This window comes from Chiloscyllium punctatum, chromosome 3, assembly GCF_047496795.1.
Source record: "Chiloscyllium punctatum isolate Juve2018m chromosome 3, sChiPun1.3, whole genome shotgun sequence".
NCBI classification, from domain to species: domain Eukaryota; kingdom Metazoa; phylum Chordata; class Chondrichthyes; order Orectolobiformes; family Hemiscylliidae; genus Chiloscyllium; species Chiloscyllium punctatum.
In genome coordinates, this window is record NC_092741.1 from 18,391,958 (window position 1) to 18,407,624 (window position 15,667).

Consider the following 15,667-nt stretch of genomic DNA (forward strand, 5'->3'; position numbering starts at 1 on the left):
GAATCTGTTTGCTCTTCCGACCTATTCAGTCGGTACCTACATGGACCGTGACAACTGGAACTCTCCCCTCCCACTCCAGGTTTCTCCGTAGCCCTGATGAAATATCCTGAACCCAGGCACCAGGCAGGCAACACAGCCTTTGGGACTCTCAGTCCTGGCCCCAGAGAACAGTGTTTATTCCCCTGACTATACTATCCCCGATAACAACTACATTTTCTCTTTTCTTCCACATCTTGAGTGGCTCCCTGAACCGTGATCCTATAGTCAGTTTGCTCATCCTCCCTACGGCCCACACTCTCATCCACACAGGGAGCAAGAATCTCCAACCTGTTAGACAAGCTCAAGGGCTGAGGCGCCTTCAGCACTACCTCCTGGATCCCCCTATGCACCTCGCTCACACTCTCCTGTCCCTGACCACTGACTGAATTCGAGATAGTTAAACGGCAGGATATAACTGCAGGTAACTTCACCCTCCCTGATCTGTCACAGTGTTTGAAGGTCTGACTCCAGCTCACCAACTCTGAGCCAGAATTTCTCCAACAACTAACCCTTGTGGTAGATGCGGTCGCTATGACGACAGTGGGGTCCACCATCTCCCACTCATACAGTTACAACATATTGCTTGGCCCTGCATCTCTATTTTAATTATGTAGTTCTAAATTTGAGTTAAAAAAAATTTGAACTGGTCTTTTAGTTTGTACTTCCTCTATTTACCTTCAATCTGAAGGTAACTTATGTTAGATAGCCAAGTGAGCAACTGTTACCTAACTTACAGTTTATCTGTGTTGTTACTGAGCCTGGGCTTCAATTTATCCTGTTTGAAAAAAACCTCACAAATGATGACCAAAACAAAGGCAAGCAAAAAGCACTTCTTCCTCTGGCACGGTGGCTCAGTGGTTAGCACTGCTGCCTCACAGCACAAGGATCCCAGGTTCGATTCCAGCCTGGGGCGACTGTCTGTGTGGAGTTTGCACATTCTCCCTGTGTCTGCGTGGGTTTCCTCCGGGTGCTCTGGTTTCCCCCCACCGTCCAAAGATGTGCAGGTCAGGTGAATTAGCCACGCTAAATTGTCCATAGTGTTAGGTGCATTAGTCAGAGGGGAATGGGTCTGGGTGGGTTACTCTTCGGAAGTTCGGTGTGAACTGGTTGGGCTGAAGGGCCTGTTTCCACACTGTAGGGAATCTAATCTAAACAGCTAAGTGTCATCTTTGGCATGTTGCATGGAGGGTTGTTCTCCCCTGATTCCAGCTCTGTATTCACGACACAATAAAATTAAACCTTCAAAAACTCCAATTATTTCTCCAGTAGTTCTGAACCAGACTTTTGAAGAACAAATCCCAGACTTTGTGAATAATTAATTACAGATACTGGTTTTGTGTCTCAAACAAAAGATTTAGCTTTTTATTAAATATGCAATAACATCAGCAGGGGAAGTATTAAACAAAGTAAGCTGAATAGTACCTATGCTTTAAACCCAAAATGTTTGTTTTTCAGCTTCCATTCACACAAAAGACAGACAAAAGGCAGGCAAAAACACTCAAGGGACAAATAAAAGAATAACAAATCTAACCAGATTACTGAAATAGTTTTCATGCTGCATTGTTGTACAGATATAAATGTGAGTTCCTTTCTTTTCTGAAATGTTGATCAGGATCACCTTTTCAGTTCACTTGGGTATAGATAACAATACTACTAACTCAGCTTTCTACTCTCAGGGTCTTTGGAAATTAGGCAGACAGCTTTCAAATCATCTCCCTGTGTTGTCAGCAGACAAGCTCATCTCTCAGAAGACATAGTTCAAAAATTAGATCAATTCCATTTCCACCCTAATAGACTGATTGCCTCTTCCCAAAGCCACAATTATCATTCAACAACTGCCATCTGCTTAAACACAGTATCATTTCCAGACTTGCTGGAACCAATTCCCAGGTACCAGCCTCATTAATAGCCAATTTCTGTGATCTGTTTAAACATAATACTCTTCCTGAGGGTTGCTGTGTCCATTGAAATCATTTTAATCAAGAATCAGCCGGCAATTAACGTCCAGGCATGGCTTCACAAACAAACAAAACTTCACTTCTGTACCTTTTGCTGCCCCAAGTCCACCAGTCATTTCCAGCTCACATTTCCCAGCTCATAGCTCCAAATGAAATTTGATGGAACAATAAAAATGTAAAATAATGGAAAAATCAGAGAGGGTTCTAACACTGGTGATTTTTTTTCTTTTAATCTATTCCTGTGATCTATTCCTGGACATTCTTTTTTGTTTTTCTAATGTTTTCCCCTAAGAATTTGTACTTAAGAATCTGTACCTAGGTACCTTTGTACCTAAGATGGCACCATAAGCGGTGAGTAGAAAACTTTTCACTGCACTCATTTGAGCACATGTGAAAATAAAGCTATTTCTAATTTTGATTTGTTATGTACAACCCTACAATGGCACCCCACTCATCATAATTCGACAACATATTTTCTATGTTTATAACATTAATTACATACATGCATGTACATGCCATTCAGTGGTTAGTGTAATCAAGGCAACAGATGGATAAAGAGTCAGGGATCGAGTTGAAAATACATTGTTTCCTTGAGACTGGAGGATGGTAATTCAGAAATTGGATTTCTCCTACTGCAAGGAGGCTATTCAGCTAATTTATACATCATCGTGATGGTAAGAGCACCTTTCAATTAAAACATCCTGCTTGAAGTAAATTTACATCATGCTTGCTTGGCACTTGGAGACCTTAAAATAAAAATCTATTTCAAAAACGTCATTCTTTACCATTAGAATGGTTGGACGAGCAGGTAGATTGGTTGATCCAATAATTGGTTCTAACTACATCCGTCTCCTCTCCATCTAGGAAGGCATTACCTTTTTAGTTTATTTTAAGCATCAAATCAATCCTGTCCTCCATAATCTAATACACTTTCAATTCTTCAAACAAACATTTTCACTACGGATTTTTGTTAGATTTGATTTAGTCGATACTCATTCTGGTTGGATGGCAATTTTGCAAAAATGTGTTCCTGGATAAAGGATGGGAATTTAAAAACAAGAGGAAGTGTCCTTAAAATAAATCTGTGTATTGCAGATTCCTTCTGGTCATTGTGCATTATCCTCCAGCCCAAGCCCTGAATCCAGGGAAGATTGAAAGATAATGGCCAGTGCCTTTTTATTTCCTTCAATATCCTTAAATGTTTCTCATCTGGTCCCAGTATCTCATGAACTTTATATATTGACAGTATAGGACCAGTTCCAAAACCATACAACCCAGATGGCCTCCTTCTTCAAGGACCGCAATTTCCCCCCAGACGTGGTCGACGATGCCCTCCACCGCATCTCTTCCACTTTCCACTCCTCCGCCCTTGAACCCCGCCCCTCCAATCGCCACCAGGACAGAACCCCACTGGTCCTCACCTATCACCCCACCAACCTCCATATACATCGTATCATCCGCCATCATTTCCACCACCTCCAAACGGACCCCACCACCAGGGATATATTTCCCTCCCCTCCCCTATTAGCGTTCCGAAAAGACCACTCCCTCCGTGACTCCCTCGTCAGGTCCACACCCCCCACCAACCCAACATCCACTCCCGGCACCTTCCCCTGCAACCGCAAGAAATGCAAAACTTGTGCCCAACACCTCCCCCCTCACTTCCCTCCAAGGCCCCAAGGGACACTTCCATATCCGCCACAAATTCACCTGCACCTCCACACACATCATCTATTGCATCCACTGCACCAGATGTGGCCTCCTCTATATTGGGGAGTCAGGCCGCCTACTTGCGGAACGTTTCAGAGAACATCTCTGGGACACCCGCACCAACCAACCCAACCGCCCCGTAGCTCAACACTTCAACTCCCCTCCCACTCCACCAAGGACGTGCAGGTCCATGGACTCCTCCAACGCCAGACCATAGCAACACGACGGCTGGAGGAAGAGCGCCTCATCTTCTGCCTAGGAACCCTCCAACCACAAGGGATGAACTCAGATTTCTCCAGTTTCCTCATTTCCCCCCCCCCCCACCTTGTCTCAGTCCAATCCCTTGAACACAGCACCACCTTCTTGACCTGCAATCTTCTTCCTGACCTCTCCGTCCCCACCCCACTCCAGCCTATCACCCTCACCTTGACCTCCTTCCACCTATCGCATTTCCAACGCCCCTCCCCCAAGTCCCTCCTCCCTACCTTTTATCTTAGCCTGCTGGACACACTTTCCTCATTCCTGAAGAAGGGCTTATGCCCGAAACGTCAATTCTCCTGTTCCTTGGATGCTGCCTGACCTGCTGTGCTTTTCCAGCAACACGTTTTCAGCTCAGATTGACAGTATACTCAACACCACCTCATAATCAGTGTTACACCCTTCTAACGATTGAGTTCCCTCAAATTATTCATTTAACACCTCAGCCATGCCTCTTGCCACATGTGTAACTCCCCTATTTGGTCCCTAATCAACCTTATTTTTCCTTTGGAAGTTGGGGGCGTCAATTGTGTAGATTGTAGACAGAGCACAGGAATGTTGAGAAGTGAGACAAGACATTAATTATGAAGGGGGGAGGGATAACTTTAACATACAAGAGGTGGAGATGATAGGGCATGTGAGAAAATGGGGTAGTATCAGAGGGAGGGGTTCATCACTGGGAGTCTGTGCATCACAATGTTTGCCATAACTAAGCTATTGTCCTGAGGCTTGGGGAGTAAAACAGGAAGATAAAGAGTTAAATAAAAGGACTGGATGGGAACGTAGGGAACCTCAAACCTGATGGGTGTGTAAAGGAGAAAGGAACAAGGATGTTGAGAGTCACCAAGATTGACAGGCTGAATGTGTAACTCACCCACTGAATCTCTTTCTGTGTCGTGCCATCCTCACCTAAACTGCAATGGAAATGATAAATGGCTGCCAACACATGTGGAGTGAATGAAGTTTGTGTGTCTTATTGTCTGAGGGAGTGGGTAAGTGATGTGAACCTCTTCAAAGGGTAATTACGTTCATCAGAGCATTTACTGCAACAATGCTATGGCTTCAAGAGGTATATTTTGTCCTGATTTTTATTATCAAGCAAGATTTCGATAGAGGTTCGAGCAGTGGGCGGCACGGTGGCACAGTGGTTAGCACTGCTGCCTCACAGCGCCAGAAACCCGGGTTCAATTCCCGCCTCAGGCGACTGACTGTGTGGAGTTTGCACGTTCTCCCCGTGTCTGCGTGGGTTTCCTCTGGGTGCTCCGGTTTCCTCCCACAGTCCAAAGATGTGCAGGCCAGGTGAATTGGCCATGCTAAATTACACCGTAGTGTTAGGTAAGGGGTTAAATATAGGGGTATGGGTGGGTTGCGCTTCGGTGGGTTGGTGTGGACTTGTTGGGCCGAAGGGCCTGTTTCCACACTGTAATCTAATCTAATCAGTCTGCTCAAAGCCAATAAAGTAAACAGCTTGTGAGGCCTTGAGATTTAAAAGCTGGAATTATAGAAGCAGCCTGAATGGGTGGGGTCAACCTCCCACAGAATCAGGATTTTTACCTTTAGCTTTCTGCAGTGGCTGATTCTTGAAGCTGGATGTGGAAGCATTTATTCCTGTCTTTGTTATAGCAAAAACCTGGGATTCTCTTCCTGCTGCTAGAACCTATTTACTGAATTTTCCAATGCCAGGGGTGTGTGTATGGGTTGTTACTATATTAGAATAGTTTATTCGTAGTCATTAATATATCTATTATTTTGTTAAGCATTTTGACAGAGTTACATTTCAGCCAACTCTTTTATTTTATTTTTATTTTATCTGTATTTTAACTGCAGTGTAACAATAAAGTGTGTTTTGCTTAACATCAAATAGTTTGACAAATTGAATTGCATCTGGAAGACAACGCCTTACACTTACCTTTAAAAAAAGAAATAGTTAGAGTCTAGGCTACCTTCTTAATATATTTTGAGGGAGTTTGGTCTGGTCCAGAACATTTGCACATTGTAGGTTAATGACATCTGTAATCATGGAAATGTACATTTATAGCTCATACAGTGACCAACTATATTGGTTAAAAATACTGGGCAGTTACAATTTGACCATGACATGATCATTATAAATCAATCCTTTTAATGTCACCCGTGTTCCACAATTCACAAAAACATTTCAAGGTCTCACAGGCCTCACAAAATCAGAAGTCACATGACACCAGGTTATAATCCAACAGGTTTATTTGAAATCACAAGCTTTCAGAGCACTGCTTCTTTGTCAGGTGAATTGCTCCATAAGCTTGTCAATTCAAATAAACCTGTTGGACTATTACCTGGTGTCTCCTGAATTTGTTCACCCCAGTCCAACACCAGCACCTCCACATCAAGGCTGTACAAAGATAACAGCTGCTTTCCCCACATGTTCACAACATGTTCCAAATGCAATGTTGCCTGTCTTAGTTCATGTGGAGGGTGGAGGTGGGGGACAGAAGTATCATTATTCTGGAGACCACGTCTAGCAACTTTAATTACACTGGGAAGGAGACAACCTCAACTGGAACACGCTGAGAAGATTTCTCCAATCTTACAAAAGCTTCAAGCCTATCAGATACTGTTCTAACTGCTTTATACTCAAAGTTCCATTTCCATTGAGCACTGATCAGTGATTAGATTCACCTTACTCACACCTCAAGGTCACGACCCATTCTCGGTTTCTCTTTCTCTACAGATATGGCTAGCTCTCTAAATTTCGTCAGTATCTGCCGTTTCTGATCAGCAGAATGGGTATGAGTCTATGTAAAACATCTTTATGCACAATATCCATTTGGCACACTGCAGACATGACACTTTGTGCAATGTATTGTTTTAAACGGAGGAAACCTGTGATTAAATGTTCGCACATGCAATCTGAAAATAATCAACACTGCCTGGTTTCCAAATAATTACATTCTGAAAGACCTGAAGAGGTGTTTGCTTGTGACGATGGTCAATTTATCAGCAGATTCAGACATTGAGAATGATACGGTTCAAAAATCTGATCCAAAAATCTGATAAACAACATCTCAGAAATTCAGCTGGTCAGCAAAATGGTGTGGAGTGCTCCATAGGGCAGGGCACTTGAACTAAACTAGCAGGAAAATTCTCTCAATAAATATCCTTACAGTGAAAATAATGAAGAAGTCAACTAAACTGTTTGAATGTGTTTGCTAAAATAATCAGAAGGGAAAAAACTTGGAAGGTATTGATAAATTCCACGCAGACAAGGAATAGACTGAAATACCGAGTAGAAGAGTCACAGCACTCCATCCACCCCACCCAGGAATTCCTAAAATTCATCAAAAACACCAAAATAGAGGAAGACGAAACAATGATCTCATTCGACGTAACAGCACTGTTCACCTCCATCAACATCGACCTGGCAAAGGAAACACTTACCACAGTTTTAGAAGAGACCATCACACACACCCCAACCACCATCAATCACATTCCCAACTAAAACACCATGAAGCCAGTGGACCTGTGCCTCACCACCCACTTCACCTTCAACAACATAGTCTACAAACAAACCAACGGCACACCCATGGGATCTCCGCTATCAGGATTCATAGCGGAAGCGGTAATGCAAAGGCTAGAACAAACAGCCCTACCAACCATCAAACCAAAAATCTGGGTCCGCTACGTAGATGACACATTTGTCATCACAAAAAGAAACAAGATAGAAGAGACATTTATCATCATCAACAATACCCTCACAGACATAAAGTTCACCAAGGAGGAAGAAACCGACAACAAACTCGCATTCCTGGACGTCACAGTCGAAAGAACGGACAACGGAGAACTACAAAGCTGCATATACAGAAAACCGACAAACACTGACCAAATACTTAACTACACCAGCAACCATCCCAACACACACAAACAAAGCTGTAGCAGAACACTATTCCAATGAGCCACCACACACACTGCAGCACAGACGAACTTCGGAAGACAGAGGAGAACTACCCATACAATGTATTCAAGAAGAACGGATACTCAAAAAATACAGTCCGCAAATTCCTCAAGAACAAACCACGACAAGCAGACCAAACACAGCCAGAAACCCTAACCACCTTACCATACATCAAAGAAGTTTCAGAAATGACAGCCAGACTACTAAGACCCCTCGGAATCCTAGTAGCACACAAACCCACCAACACTCAAACAAAAACGAAAACTTAAAAGACCCAGTACACCCCATGGACAGAACCAACGTCATCTACAGAATTCCATGCAAGGACTGCCACAAGCACTACGTAGGACAAACAGGAAGAAAGTTAGCCACCAGGATACACAAACACCAGCTAGTCACAAAAAGACATGACCCTCTCTCCCTCGTAGCCCTACACACAGATGAAAAAAACCACCATTTCAACCGGGACAACACATCTATCCTGGGACAGGCTAAGCAAAGACATGCCAGAGAATTCCTAGAGGCCTGGCACTCCAACCACAACGCCATAAACAAACGCATAGATCTAGATACCATCTATCAACCCCTCAGAAAACGAACAGGAAATGACATCACCACAAACCCCAGGAACCCCATCCAGGACAAACATATAAATAGAAAGCAGGAGACAACAGCTTTGTTTCACTGATGATGTTACCTCGCCAGGTAATGAAACATCTGGATATCAAACCTACAGCTCAGTGAGCAAACCTACACCCTAAACAAGGAATAGAATTGAAACAAATAACACAAATGGAAAAAATTACAAATAAATGTGAAGTAATGAATTGCTTATTCTAAAAATGAAATGGATGATTCCTTAAATAAATTCCAAAGATGAGAGTAAAAACAGTAAAAGAGCAAAGAAAAAGCTATGTATTAGGATGATCAGAAAGGTAAAGTTATCTCTCTGAAGGTTCAGTCAACAAGGAACATCATCACAGGTCATGCTGAATCATAGGAGGATGCTAATTCCGTGTCTGATACGTGCTGAGTTAGCTGATCACACACATGCTGCACTACGCTGTCTAGGCACGCCTGAAGAATGAGTGTGTTTGTAAAGTTATTCGTCATCTCTTCTTTGGCAGTCCATCAGGATGGAAGATCATTTACCTCCTCTCTGACTCTGAAATGGCTATTAAGTCCAATGGAGGAGTAGCAGACCCTGATGCTTGTCCAGAGAAGTTGGGTACATGGGTGTTTACTCTGATGGCTCAGCTTGTCCTCTGTAAGTTCCTGACAAAGCCTCTCAATGTGAAAACCTTCTTTAAATACGTTGCAGATTTATTTGAGCTCTTCATGGATGCTTTGAATATATCTCCTAAAGCATTTTGTCTCACCTATACACCTGGGATTCCGCTGACGTGACTGTGATTCAAAAAGAAAAGTTGCCTCTGGAGTCTGTGTCGAACATATGAATGAATGTGCTTCCTGGGAGGTTGGTGGAGGCAGGTACTTTCTCAACATTTAAGAGGCATCGAGAAAAGTACTTAAAATGATACGTCATAACAGGCTATGGACCATGTCCAGGTAAAGGAGATCAGTGTAGTTTGGAGTTTGTTGGTCAGCATTGTTGAGGTTGGCTGGAGGGCCTATTTCTAGGCTGTATGACTCTATGAACTCTACAGTGTACACAGGAGAGTGTATTTTGAGTAATTAAAGATTTGATGCTGGGCTGATGGCTTGAAAGTGGCAGTTGGTCTGTCTATCTTTCCTTGCAAAGGAATTGCTGATAGTACTTGGCTCAAATTGGTCTTTCAAATACACGCTGAATCTTGTATTTTTCTGGCTAAATATAAATTACGTCAATTCTTTTGGCGGATTTATCATAGTGAGGCCTATTGAGAGCTCTCACTCTATTTTACCAAATACACTGCACTGATTACTTACTATGCCCCTCTGGCATCTCTCACATCTGATTCCATGTGCTGTTCCCAGAACAAATTGCCATTCAACAAGTATCTGCTGAAAGACTGACGTCCTCGCACGGTTCCATCTTTGAAAGGCTACTGTGCAGCCTGGGCTGAGTTGACCATCTGGCATTGCCCTTCACCCTCTGGCAATGTCTTGGCATTGCAGCCACAAAGCCATATGTGCTGAGTTAGCTGATCGAACACTGCATGGAGAATGAACAGGTGCCTGTAGAGATATTCTTCATCGCTTATTTGGCACATGGCTGACACTCCCTCACACACTTCATATACTTCTCCTGTCTGTAGCTACATCCTCTAAGCCAGTGCTACTTTGTCTCCAGTGCACACCACAGATTATCCAGTAAAAAAATACCATGGGTAGGAGGAAGGAACGTGCAGAGAGGAAGCTCAGAGATAGAGAAAATAGAAAAGGCAAAAGGATTGTTGGTAGCTGGCCAGGGAAGAAGAGAAGCTAGATAGGTAATAATGGGGACCATGAGTAGTTGAAAATGGGTTGATTGTATTGGAAATATGATGGGACCCGGAGGTGTGGTGTAAGGTAATAGACAAGGAACTGGAACACATGACACCCAGTTTGGGTTCCACCAGGACCACTCAGCCCCTGATTTCATTACAGCCTTGGTTCAAACATGGACAAAAGAGCTGGATTCCAGAGGGGAGGTGAGAGTTACAGCCCTTGACATCAAGGATGTATTTGGCCAAATGTGGCATCAAGGAACCCTAGCAAAACTGGAATCAGTGGGTATTTGGGGCAAACTCTTTGAGCTGGACTCATACCTGGTACTCATACCTGGTTGTGGTTATTGGAGGTCAGTCATCTCAGGTTCAGTACATCTCTGCAGGAGTCCCTCAGGGTAGTGTCCTAGGTCCAACCATCTTCAGCTGCTTCATCAATGACCTACCCTCCATCAGAAAATTAAAGATTGGGAATGTTCACCGATGACTGCACACATGTTCAGCATCATTTGTGACTCCTCAGATTCTACGTTCAAATGAAACAAGATCTGGACTATATCCAGGCTTGGGCTTGGGCTGACAAGTGGCAAGTAACATTCGTGCCCCATAAATGCCAGGCTATGACCATCACCAATAAGAGACAATCCAACCACTGCTGCTTGACATTCAATGGTGTTACCACCACTGAATCCCTCACTGCCAACATCCTGGGGGTTATCATTGACCAGAAACTCAACTGGACTCACCATATAAACACAGCGGCTACAAGAACAGGTCAGAGACTAGGAATACTGCAGTGAGTAACTCACCTCCTGACTCCCCAAAGCCTGTCTACAAGGCTCAAGTCAGGAGTGTGATGGAATATTTCCCACTTACCTGGAAGAGTGCTGCTCCAACTACACTCAAGAAGCTTGACACCATCCAGGACAAAACAGCCCGCTTGATTGGTACCACATCCACAAGCATCCACTCCCTCCACCACCAACGCTCAGTGGCAGCAGTGTGTACTATTTACAAGATGCCCTGCAGATATTCACCAACGATCCTCAGACAGCACCTTCCACACCCATGACCACTTCCATCGAGAAAGACAACGGAACACTACCCCCTGCAAGTGCCCCTCCAAACCACTCACCCTCCTGACTTGAAAATATATCACCGGTCCTTCACTGTCACTGGGTCAAAATCCTGGAATTCTCTCCCTAAGGGCATTGTGGGTCAACCCACAGCAGGTGGACTGCAGCGGTTCAAGAAGGCAACTCACCCCCACCTTCTCAAGGGGGCAACTAGGGATGGACAATAAATACTGGACCAGCCAGCGACACCCACGTTCCACAAATGAACAAACAAAAAAAATCAAACATGGGTAAGTAATCAGACAAATCCAAACATGAGCTTTTCTTTACAAACAGCAAAAGTGAACACAACCAAAACCCATAGAGGCTGAAGTTCATCCTGACAATACAAGCTAGATTTTGGCATCATGACCAAAGAGTATTTTACAGTCCACAATTATCTGCTGTACCCAGCTCTCATCCACTGGGACTGAGTGTCAGTGAGGCTCTGTCTGGCTTTAGCACACGACGCAGCCAAGCTCTGACATGGACAATGATAGCTTCTTCCTATCCAGTGCCCCCGTAATCCTCCTTGAAAAACTGTTCCCATTCCCTTAGGTCCTCAGCATCCAGCACATTGCCTTGCTGCCTACGCCAATAGTGCACAGCACAGTACACCAGGATGGTACAGTGCATTTGTCCTAACTATATGTTTACTATGTTTGAGGCCTCCCCACCCCATTCCCTCCACCTCATATACCAATCCAAGCAGCAGAACCTCAGTCACAACAGCCCTTTCACTCCACCATGGCCTTGCACAAAGTATGGGCGGCATAATATCTGCACCCTGCATCACTTAGAAAGTGGAGTAATTGTGTCATGAGCTATGGTCACAGCGTGTAACCCTTGCCAACCTGTATGCAACCTTGTAAGACTCTAGGACCCTCAAATACCCAGAGTATATGAGAATGGTGCAGAGTGTACAGTGTGACGGTACTGTGTCTTTAAGAGAGATTTGTTCTGTTCTGATTCTCTTGCAGAGAATTGTTGCCACAGTGATGCCAGAATGTCTGCTTCTGAAAGGGGGGGTGGGGGGGGAGGTTAACAGCTTTGAGCTCCCTGAATATTTGTGTTTAAATTAGGACAAAAGAAGCTTGAGTGATTGGAATCAGGTTCACACAGCCCTAGAGTTTTAGTTTTGCTTTCAGTTGGGGTTTGGATTTGGATGTTGAAGTGGATAGATACAGCCCACTCTCTCACTCTCTCTCTTTGTGGCAGCAGAAAAGAGCTCGAGCTTTCTTTGTGCTGCTGGATTGTTCCTGTTGGTGTTCCTTTCTCATGGGCTGGAGACAGCACTTGAGGAAAATAGGTTTTGCTGAATTTGCCTTTGCCAAGGGTGTGTTTACGGGATGCTGCTATATTGGAACAGTTGATGATTATTTGTTAAACAACATACTATTTTATTGAGTATTTCAATAAAGTTGTGCCAATTCTTTTTTTTGTTTTTTGTATTTGCACAGCGTTGTAAGAATAAAGTTTGTATTCCTTAAAGCTAGTAGTGGACCAATCAAATTGCATTTGGAATACAGCACCTGAGACTTGCCTTTACTTTAAAATAAAAATTAGGGTGTCAGTTACCTCCTTGATATATTTTGAGGAGGTTTGGTCTGGTCCATAACAGAAGGTTATGGCAGCTTCCAGGGTAGCAGGCACATATCTCTAGGAAACAGTAATGTTGATCACAGAGCACTTGGACATTAATTAAATGGAATCCTTTCTGCTGATGAATGTGTAATTCTGCCCTCTCAGTGCTCTGTGGACAGCAGATGGAACCCTGTAACTGGGGAAGTCAGAGATATTGCTGAATCCAACTGAAATACCACACCGGTCACTCCACTGCAATGACTATCACAGCTACCGGGAGTGGATAGCCTCCCACTCCTGGAGCCTTCAGGTTCCACTCCAGCAGTTGGTACAGTTCCATCACAGTGAGCCATCATATACAGAGCTTGTTTCAGCACTGTGCTTCACCCATCCTCTGGAGCCAGGCCCAGAAAACTCTGGGTGTCCTGTACACTCCATGGGTCCTGACAGATGGAGTGAGGCACAGTGCTGCGACCTCTCCCTGAGCTGGGTGCTCCTCGTCTTCCGCAGGACCTGGTCCTCCTGCCTCTATTTCACCTTCTTAGAAAAGCGGCCACAGTGACCAACGTCTCACCAACAGCAGGGTCCCAGACTCTTGTGGGAAAGGGCACAGAAGGAACCATAGACCTCAGAACAATCAGCAGCATCAACCCCTGTAGATGAGAATGATCACATTTTACCACATGGTGGATGTTGATAAAAGGAAACACATCTGTGTTGGACATCCACTTTCACCCTCAGCCTTTGCAGCAACTTGGGGAAAGTGCCTCAGCAGCTGATTGACTACCCAATGTCATCAAGAATGCAATTCCTGCAGTGCTCCAACCCCTTACCCGCTCTGCGGCCACATTAAATGCTCAGCTTCACATCAACATGGACTGGGTCAGAAGATTATTTCTCTGTACTTCTTTTCTCTGTTTTATAATTTATTTCTAAATCTGCAATGCTGGACATTTTTTACTTCTCGATTTTTCCAAGAACTGTAACTGAAAAGATCTATACCGAAGGACTTTTGTACCTAAGATGGCACCATAAGTGGTGACTTGCACATTTTTCACTGTAATCATTTAAGTACATGTGACAATAAAGCAAATTCATACATAAAACCTTGGAGAGAGTGCAAAGAAGATTTACTAGAATGATACCAAGAATGAGGGATTTTAGATACAAGGAAAGATTAGAGAAATTGGGCTTATTCACCTTGGAGCAGAGAAAATTAAGAGGTGACGTAATGAAGTGTTAAAAATTGTGAACAATTTTGACAGGGTAAAAGAGGATATTCTGTTTCCACTAGTTGAGAGATCAGTAACTAGGGTCACAATGTTAGAATTGTCAGCAAGAGGGCTAGGAGTGAGATGAGGAGAAATGTTTTTACTCGGAGAGTTATTCGGATTTGCAATGTACTGCCTGGGAGAGGGTGAAGGTGGATTCAACAGCAGGTTTCAAACTGAGCTGAATATATATTAGGAAGTGATGAATGGAGAGGGCCAGGAAGACAGGGCTAGAGAATGGGGTGAGCCGGATAGATCTTTTGGGAGCCATTACAGAAATGATGAGTTGAATGGCCTCCTTAAGTAATGTGAAATACCATGCATTGGTTACTATAATTTCTGAGCATCCAGTGAACGTAGATCCCACGCTTTCACTCATCAAACTGGTACTCACTTTGTCTACTCGGGGAGTTGTTCCAGCCATTTTCTAGTCGTACCCCGGCAGAGAATACAGTTCACAGTAGAAGTCATTACCACCGGGCCCTGCCTAGCCCACACGTACCACCCACACCCCACCCAAAGCCTCCATGCTCCCCCCATTCACCTTGAATTTCCTGTCACCATTTTTATCCCCATTACCACAAAGCAACCCCAGCCTTGCTTCCCCAACCCCAGCCTTGCTTCCCCAACCCCAGCCTTGACCCCTCCACTCATTCCTCCTCCCTTCATCGGCCCCCACCTTGAATCCTCCTGAACAATACCTCACACTGTATTCACCCGAGACCTCTAACTGACTTCACAAAACCCGTAGCTCCTACACATGACTACCTGAACCCTGACCACTGTGATTGTAACTCTGTGACTGATGAGAAATAATTCTCCTAACTGCTGGTGCTGGCCTGACTAGACTGACCATCGATCACTCCCTCGGCTGTATTGGGTCAATTCCCTTGATGGTGAGCATCCCAAGGGGACTAGACTGTTGTACAAACTGTACCTATGACTGACGAAACTGGGACCCCATAACTGAGAACAGCAAACCCCAACACAGGTTGCTATTGATAAGCAGCCTGCCTGATATCCATGCAAGAGAGCATGTGGAAATATATCACTGCCCCTTCAGTATTGCAGGGTCAAAATTCCCTCCCTAACTGCATTGTGAGTCAACCCTCAGAAGGTGGACTGTTGCAGTTCAAGACGGCAGCTCACCCCCCCCCCCCCACCTTCTCAAGGGGCAACTAGGGTCGGGCAATAAATGCTGGGGAAATCCAGCAACACTCACATTCAACAGGTGGGTAAAAAGATGGCAGCAATGACAGCTTTTAACTCTGACAGAAGTGCCAACATGCTAACAGGCATGGCATGGGAAAGCAATGAAAGATATGAATGCTGTGACCATGCCCGGTGGGCAGTAAGGGAATAAGTGATCAGC

General features: G+C 44.3%; 1 protein-coding gene across 4 annotated transcripts in view; it reads right to left on the reverse strand.

Annotated features, from left to right (window-relative positions):
- The window catches only part of susd4 (sushi domain containing 4), a 231,690-nt gene that overhangs the window by 207,391 nt on the left and 8,632 nt on the right, over nt 1–15,667 (reverse strand). The gene's annotated exons all lie outside the window — the stretch shown is intronic.